Here is a 9,179-nt window from a genome sequence, read left to right on the forward strand (position 1 = left end):
CCTTTCTGACAGTGGTCTTATCCCCTTGTCCTCTCACAGGCTGATATAGCAAAATATAGGCTCACAAGGAGCTGTGTTTCCTCCCTGCCCAGTTTGGGTCCTTGTATAGGCACTTCTATACCCATCACAGTACCTGTGCATGACAGACCGTGGGACAGAACACAGTGCCCCCAGACCATGTCAAATTTACAGCCACCTTCAACAAGGTGACATCTTACCATAAACAGGAACTAAAGAGTCATCATGAACAGGAACTAAAAGACCATGGCTCACAATTCACGAAGAGATGGGCATATTCTCAGTCACACAACGGCACAGGTTCAGAGCAACCAGCACAACAGAACTGCATATTTGAGGGTTACAAAATAGAAATACCACTTGCACTGTTTGAAGCACAATCTCCAACTTCCAGCTATTGTATCACCCCATTTCCCCACAATAAAGAGTAAAAGAGGCACAGAAAAAGTGACCTTCGGCTCATCAGTTCTAAATGGGACTAGATTCATAAACAAAACTGGCAACTCAGTAGAGAAACAGGAAAAAGAGCCACATTACTCCACAGGTGTCACTTCCAAGTAATATAATCTCTATATCTAAAAGTAGCCAAAAAAGTCCTTGGAAGATTTAATGACTGCTAGTTGGTGATGGTGACGGTGAAAGTAGAACAGGTGAAGTGGCAAAACTTGCCAAAGATTTTGTGTAGTATCTGAGAAAAGAAACCCTTTAGAGAGTGGAATCTGTGGTAGGAGATGAGGAGATAGGTTTAGAAGTACAGTTAAAAACATGAAGTGTTATTGATTCATTTACTTACAGATAGTGAGACTACTGTATCTTTTATAAGACATTTGTTTATTTATTTTTTTTGGCAATACATAGATATTGGGATATTCAACACTCTTCTCCAATACCACAACTTAAAGGCATCAGTTTTTCTTATGTCATTCTTATTCATTGTCTAACTTTCAATTGCACAGCAAATAATTGAAAAGATTATGGTTTGGATCACAGGGTTCAGATTTGTTGTTCATATGGTCACAATGAGCCATACTCAACTTGACAGAACCTAACAGAATGGTTTATATCAGGTGCACTTTGTATTCAAAACTGACATCATTGCTCTTTAGCCTTTTGGTGAAGTTCCTGACAGCAGGCTTTACCAATGCAGTAAGATTTTTGATTCTTGGCTGCTGGTGCCAAGGGTATGGATTATGGATCCAAGGAAGATTAAATTATTCACAATTTATATCTCTGTTCTGTCTATCATGATGCTGCCTAGTTGCACAGTGGTGAGAATTTTTGTTTTCCTGATGTTGAGATGAAACCCGTATTGGAGGCTATAGTCTTTGATTCTTTGAAGAAAGCATTTCAAGTTCTTCTCACTTTCAGCAAGCAAGGTTATGCCACTTTCTTACCCCAGATTGTTAATGAGTCTTCCTCCAATCTTGATGCCACATGCATCTTCATACAGGCCAGCTCCATTTATTTATTCTTTGTAAAGATTAAATAGGTATAGAGAAAGAATATAGCCCTGGTACATACCTTTCTTAATTTTAAAAAATATTTATTCCCTTATTTTAATACAATAGCATCTTGGTTTAAATGTAGGCTTCACAATTAAGTGTTATGGATTCCATTCTACTCAATTTCAGACTAATTTTTTTCTCTCCATTTTTTATTGATTTGCATATAACTATTCATATGTATTGTGTTTCATACACAATCTTTCATATACATTGCATTTTATAAAATTAATTACTATTAATTTGTGCCTATTGTCACCCCATTTTTTTAAGTCCCCATTGACTCTACACTATTCTTTCACCATTCTTTCCCTCCCAATAACCTCTGCTATTTTAGTAATCTTCTCCCATTCCCCTTTTGTGTTTCTCCTGTGGTGTTAATAGTTTATTTTTCAAAATGGCTTCCCTAGCCATTGACTGACGTTATCATGTGTTTAGCCTTGCCATTAAATTGAGAAGATCCACCAGCAGAAGGAGAGAATCTGACCACCAACAAAGAAAAAGAAGAAGATGTAGCAGTTCATCTTTCAGGGCCAAGGGATTCTTGTTCCATTCAGAACAGGGCTTGTGAGAAATGCAGCCATAGTAGCTGCAGCAGAGAACCAAAAACATGATGTGAGAGAGAGGGGAAAACTTGGAACCGCTATGCCCTTAAACCAGAGCTAAGATCCTTTGTAAAACTTTCTAGAGGACTGGGGAGGAAGAAGGCCCATAATTGGCAGGATTAATTGTTTTATAACACTGGCCTAAAGCTGCAATGCTTAAGGTTGAGGTACCTGCCAGCACATTTCAGAAACTGTCCTGACTGAGTGATTGTATCTTGCTGCTAAGATGAATTATAGCTTCTTGACTTCCCTAGTATGGTTCTATTTGGTCTTTGAGCTACTGTATTGGATTTTGGACTCAGTAAAGTAGTAACATTGATATTGGGATGAGTAGAAAGAGGTGCATGATCGTAGAGAATACGTCTGACCTCATGAGAATTGCTTTTCTTTGGTGGATGGGGATAGTTCACATTTGTGAAGTTGGTAAACATAAGATATAGCTGGACCCATGTGGTCCTTGCTCTTTTTACAACCTCCACCTTTCTCCCCTTCAATTATTAAATATTTATATATGTCTTGCTGAGTTATCCTTCTAATTTCACAATAGTAGTTAATTGGGATGGGAGTGTCAGAGACAGTGCGATTGGCACAGGACAGAGCAGAGTTTAGGGCTGTTGTACATAGGGTCGCTATGAGTCGCAAGCAACTCAACAGCACATAACAATAACAACAGTCTTATCAGGATGGATGGTGAAGAGATTGAAATTGTTAACAGCTTTAGTTTGCTTGGCTCCACAGTCTACATTCTTGGTACCAGCAGCCAGGAAATTAAAAGATGTATTGTGATGGGAAAGTCTGCTATGAGGGACCTTTCCAAAGTACTGAAGAGCAATGGTGTCACTCTGGAAACTAAGGTATGCCTGATACAGGCCATGGTCTTTGCAGTCACTTGCTATGTGTCAGAGGGTTGGACAATGACTAGTAGTGAGGACAGAAGGAGACTTGATGCTTTTGAACTGTGGTGTTAGATAAGAGTATTGAATATACCATGGACTGCTAAGAAAATTAACAGGTTCATCCTGGAGAGGAGTAAACCAGGCTTCTCCTTGGAGCCAATGATTCTAAAGCTTCATCTGACAAACTTTGGACATGTTGCAAGGAGGGACCCGTCCTTGGAGAAAGAAGTCATCCTTTGGAGGGTGGAAGAACAGAACAGGAGAGGAAGACCTTCTATGAGGTGAATTGATTCAGTGACTGGGGTAATTGGGGTAGGTGTGTCAGAGACAGTGAGATTGGCACAGTATAGAGCAGGATTAGGGCTATTGTACATTGGGTCACTATGAGTCACAAGCAACTCAGCTGCATGTAACAATAACAGCAACAACAGTCTTATCAGTCATAATATTTTATGATCCACACAGTCAAAAACCTAGGAGGGACTAGAAAAGCCACTGGACCAGGGAAGGCACCAGGCACGAGCCAACAGGTGATAGCCAGACAGCTGGATTTTTAACAAAGTCCCCACACGTGTCCATCCAGCAAGAGTCTGTGCACATGCCTACCCGATGTCTGTGTGCATGCACCACACCCATGCCTACCTTACTCCCATGTCCTCTACATTGTGCCTTACTTCTCCTTATGTCTAGTCAACTAACTGCCTTTAGTCTGGAGCACTTTGATCTGACCAGCTGCAACAGTTATCTGACAGAAGAGGCTGTTTTCATAGGCCTTGAACTGAAAAGTCCCATGGGTCAGAAGTTCAGAGAGAAACACTTGAAGGATAGCTGCCCAACCCTCTTCTGTAGCAGTGACTTCAGATCAAGAACCTATCATTGACTCAGGTATAAACATTCTACCACAGCAATGTCACAAAAGAAGCAGGCTATCCCACACCCTGTGCACGAGCAGAGCAAGATGTCACCTCAAACAGGGACACAGTATTAATAGATTTCCTGAAGTCAGAAAGTCTGATGGAACTTTCTAACACAGAATTTAAAAGAACAATGAATATTTTCAATAGGTGAAAGACAAATTTGAAGAATTACAAGACACTGCAAGCAAAAACCAGGAGGATTAAAAAAACAAAACATAACAAACAAACAAAAAAAACAACCAAAACCAACCCAAAACAATGCAAGTAAAACAAATGAGGCATTAGAGGCTCTGGAAAAATAAGAAACTATGATCCAAACTATAAGGTCCAATATTTCAGATGCTGTCAACATGATGGAAGGACACACGAATGGATTTGAAGATATGGAACACAAAGCCAGTGAAATAGAAGATAAAATTGTCACCATTGATCTGCTAGAGCAAAAAGCATAATCAAAAAGGAAGGGAGACAAAGATAAAACCTAAGAATAATGTGGGATACCATCAAGAGAAATAACACATGCAGCATCAGAACCCCAGAACAGAAAGAAGCAAGTAAAGGTACCAAAAAAGTTGTGGAAGAATTACTAGAAGAAAACATTCCAAGTATAATGAAGAATGAAAGAACATATATTCAAGAAGCTGAGTGAACACCATATAGAATAGACCCCAAAAGAAAAACACCAAGGCATATCATTGTCAATTTTGCCAGTACCAAAGATAAGGGGGGAATTCTGAAAGCAGCAAGGGAGAAACAAAGAGAGAGCAGATAAGATTAAGTGTCAATTTCTCAGCAGAAACCATGTGAGCAAGAAGACAGTTAGTTGTATGACATATATTGAACACACTAAGGAAACAATAATTAACCAAGAATATCATACCTGGAAAATTGTTAATTAAATATGAAGGAGAGATCAAGATATTCCCAGAAAAATAGAATCTAAGGGAGCTTGTAAAAATAACACCAATGTTGCAGGAAACACTGAGAGATGTCCTTTTACAGAGGTGCCACAGAATGCAGGATGGACCAAAGTAACTAGCAACAAAACCCAAAAGAATTCAACAAAACGATAGCAAGATACCTTGCCTCTCTATAATCACACTGAATATGAATGTTATCAATACACCACTGAAGAGGAAAAGAGCAGCAGATTGCATAAAACCCCCAAAATCCATCAATATGATGTCTACAAGAAACATACTTGAAAAGTGAAGATAAAGAAAGCCTAAAAATAAAATATGGGAAAAAAATATACCAAGCAAATGGCAACCTGAAAAAAGTAGTAGTAATGATATTAATCTCTGATAAAATAAAATTCAGTGCAAAAACCATCACAAAGGAAAAGGATGGTCACTACATTAGGCTTAAAGGGTAAATAGAACAAGAGATCATAACAATAATATCTAAGCACCAAATTAAAAACCTGTAAAATATATAAAAAAATAATAACAAAACTGAAAAAAGGAAATAGACAAACCTACTATAGTAGTTGGAGACTTAAATACACCACTCTCAAGAAAAGAGAGGACTACCAGAAAGAAACTCAACAAAGATGCTGAAGAAATAAACCACACAATAAACCAACTCGATCTCATAGATATTTATAGGCTAACGCACCCTCAAAACAGCACAGTATTCCTTCTCCAATGTGTATGAAACATTCTCAAGAATAGATCATATTTTAGGTCACAAAACAAGTATCAACAAATTAAAAAAGAATAGAAATAATACAAAGCATCTTCTCAGACCACAATGCTACAAAATTAGGAATTAATAACAAGAGGATAAGGGAGAGGGAAAAAAAACATACATTTGGAAGTTGAACAACACCTTGCTTGAACATGAGAGCTTACTAGAAGAAATAAAAAATGAACTTAAAAAGTTTCTTGAATGACATTGAAAACACCATTTACCCAAACCTCTTCAAAACAGCCAAAGCAGTAATCAGAAGTGAATTTATAGCAATACGCAAACAAAACAAATCAAAAGGCAGGAAAAAATGACCACTGAATCTCTAACCCAACATCTCCAACAAATTGAAAAAGAACAGCAAGAAAACCCAACACCCTCTAAAAAAAGCTGAAATTATAAAAATTAGGGCAGGATTAAATGAAATAGAAAACAGAAAAGCAATTGAAACCAACAACAAAACTAGAACTTGGTTCTTTGGAAAGGTCTATAAAATTGATAAACCACTAGCAAAACCAGCAAAGGAAAAGACAAATAATCTGACGAAAAGTTGAAAAAGGCAAAATCACAACAGAATCAACTAAATAAAAAAGACTAACCCTGGAATATTATGAAAAACTATAGCCAAACAAATATGAAAACTTACAAGAAATGGAAATTCCTTAGAAATTCACAACCTACCTAAACGGACACAAACTAGAATTAAATACCTGAACAGACCCATTACAAAAGAAGAAATTGAAAAGGTGGTAAAACAATTTTCAGACAAAAAAAGCCTTAGACCAGATGGTTTTACAAGTGAATTTTATCAAACATTGAGAGAAGAAAAGTGACCAATTCTACGTAAAAGACTTCAGAACATAGAAAAGAATGGAATTCTCCCAGACTCCTTCTATGGAGCAAACAGATCCTTGATACCAAAGCCAGGTAAAGACACCATCAAAATAGAAAACTATAGGCCAATATCTCTCATGAATATTGATGCAAAAATGCTAAATAAAATCATGGCCAGTAGAATCCAACTATACATCAAAAAAATAATTCACCAAGACCAAGTGGGATTCATAACAGGTATGCAAGGACGGTTCAACAGATGAAAAACAATCAGTATAATTCATCATATTAACAAAGCAAAGAACAAAAATATAATTTGATGCATAAAAGGCCTTTGACAAAATCCAACACCCTTTCCTGATAAAAACCCTAAAGAAAATAAAATTAGAGGGGAATTTCCTCAACATAGTAAAAAGCATACGTGCAAACACAAGAGTCAACATTGTTCTCAATGGAGAGAGATTAGAACCATTCCTTTGAGAACAGAAGCTAGGCAAGGATGCTCACTATCACCTCTCCTACTCAATCTTGTATTGAAAGTCTTAGTGATACCGATAAAACAAGAGAAGGAAATAAGAGGTATGCAAATTGCCAAAGAGGAGGTAAAATTATCTCTATATGCAGATGATATGATAGTATACTTAGAAAACTCTAAGGACTCAGCAAGAAAACTACTGGACATAGTTGACCAAATCAGCAAAGTGGCAGAATACAAGATCAAAATACAAAAGTCGATTGAATTTCTTTACAGTGACAAAGAAAATACAGAACTGAAGCTAAGAAAAGAATACTCTTCACAATAGTTAATCACAAGATTAATTACTTGGGGGTAAATCTAACCAGAAACAAAAAGGATCTATTCAAAGATCATTATAAAACATTACTGTAAGAAACAAAAAGACTTGGAGAAATTGAAGTATATACTGTGCTCTTGGATAGGAAGAATCAATATTGTGAAAATCACAATACTACCAAAGGCAATTTACATGTTCAATGCTATCCCAATACAAATACCAATTCCATTCTTCAATGAGATGGAAAAGGCAATCCCAATTTCATTTGGAATGGAAAGATGCTCCAGAGAAGCAAAACACTCCAAGGCTCTTTTTGTTTCTTGCAGGGTGGAAAATGTGCAACAATGAATGCATGGAAATCCAGTCTCTATAAACTTTAATTAAAATTTCAATTAAAAAGAAAAGAAAGAGGACTTTCTAAGATGGCAAGCCGAACGGTGAAGGATGCCCACAGCATCCATGGCACCAACCCTCAGTATCTAGTGGAGAAGATCATCTGGACGGGAATCTATGAATCCAAGTACTGGAAAGAAGAATGTTTCGGACTAACAGCTGAACTTGTAGTTGATAAAGCCATGGAGTTAAGATTTGTCGGCGGCGTTTATGGTGGCAACATAAAACCCACTCCCTTTTTATGTTTGACCTTGAAGATGCTGCAGATTCAGGCTGAAAAGGATGTCATTGTAGAATTTATAAAAAATGAAGACTTCAAGTATGTCCGCAGGTTGGTGCACTTTACATGAGGTTGACTGGCACTGCAATTGACTGCTACAAGTATTTGCAGCCTCTGTACAATGACTATCGGAAGATCAAGAGTCAGAACCGAAATGGGGAGTTTGAACTGATGCATATGGATGAGTTTATTGATGAGCTGCTGCCTAGTGAGAGAGTCTGTGACATCATTCTGCCCAGACTACAGAAACGGTATGTGCTGGAGGAAGCTGAGCAGCTGGAGCCTCGGGTTAGTGCCCTTGAAGAGGACATGGATGACATGGAATCCAGTGAAGAGGAAGAAGAGGAAGATGAGAAGTTGGAGAGAATTCCATCACCGGATCAACATCGGAGAAGCTACAGAGACTTAGACAAACCCCGTCGTTCCGCCACACTGTACTACAGGAGGAGCAGGAGCCGGTCTCCCAGAAGGCGGAGTGGGTCTCCCAAGAGGAGAAGCCCCTCTCCTCGCCGAGAAAGACATAGGAGCAAGAGTCCAAGACATCGTCGCAGTAGGTCCCGAGATCGCAGACCCAGATCTCGCTCCAAGTCCCCAGGTCATTACCACAGTCACAGGCACAGGAGCCACTCAAAGTCCCCTGAAAGGTCTAAGAAAAGCCAGAGCCGGAGAGGGAATGAGTAATGGACACCTGTTTGATTTTACTCCACATGGCCTCTTTTGTATATGGCAGGATCAGTCCATGTAGGATTAAGATTTGTTTCCCAGGCACCTATAAGAATATTTTAACATTTTCTTACCATGCTTTTCAACCCCCCACCCCCTTTTTTTTCTAAATTGATGTAAAGAGGTGGAAAAAAGAAAAGAAAGAAACCTAGGGGGTTATATTTCTCATTTTTGGAATGGGGTGCTGCCATGTTAAAAAGAAAGAATATTAGAATGATCCGTATGTCAGGAATTAGAGTTGGCGATATCAGCATGAATTTATATTTAGATTAACACAGACATCAAGCCCAAACTGCAACCCATTGCCATTGAATCAGTTCTGACTCTTAGGGACCCCATGTGTAGCAAAGTAGAACTGCATTATTATCATTTGTTGAGTCTAAATTTTATAGAGGAAGCTTTGGAGGTATAATCTCTAAAAAAGTAATGCTGTCAGCCCTATGACTCTTCTTTGGCAGATCAAATCCACTAGCACCTCCAACAGAGAAACATGGACAATCTCATCCCATGTGACTTACAACTTCTGAA

General features: G+C 38.2%; 1 pseudogene across 1 annotated transcript; it reads left to right on the plus strand.

Moving 5' to 3' along the window:
- Positions 1-7,672: 7,672 nt before the first annotated feature.
- On the plus strand, positions 7,673-8,733 carry LOC102863063 (annotated as a pseudogene). The gene has a single exon (XR_438871.1). The product of XR_438871.1 is annotated as a pre-mRNA processing factor 38A pseudogene (transcript).
- The last annotated feature ends 446 nt before the right edge of the window (positions 8,734-9,179 follow it).

The sequence above is a fragment of the Elephantulus edwardii genome, unplaced genomic scaffold (assembly GCF_000299155.1).
Source record: "Elephantulus edwardii isolate Elephantulus edwardi_28Jun2011 unplaced genomic scaffold, EleEdw1.0 scaffold00043, whole genome shotgun sequence".
Taxonomy (NCBI): domain Eukaryota; kingdom Metazoa; phylum Chordata; class Mammalia; order Macroscelidea; family Macroscelididae; genus Elephantulus; species Elephantulus edwardii.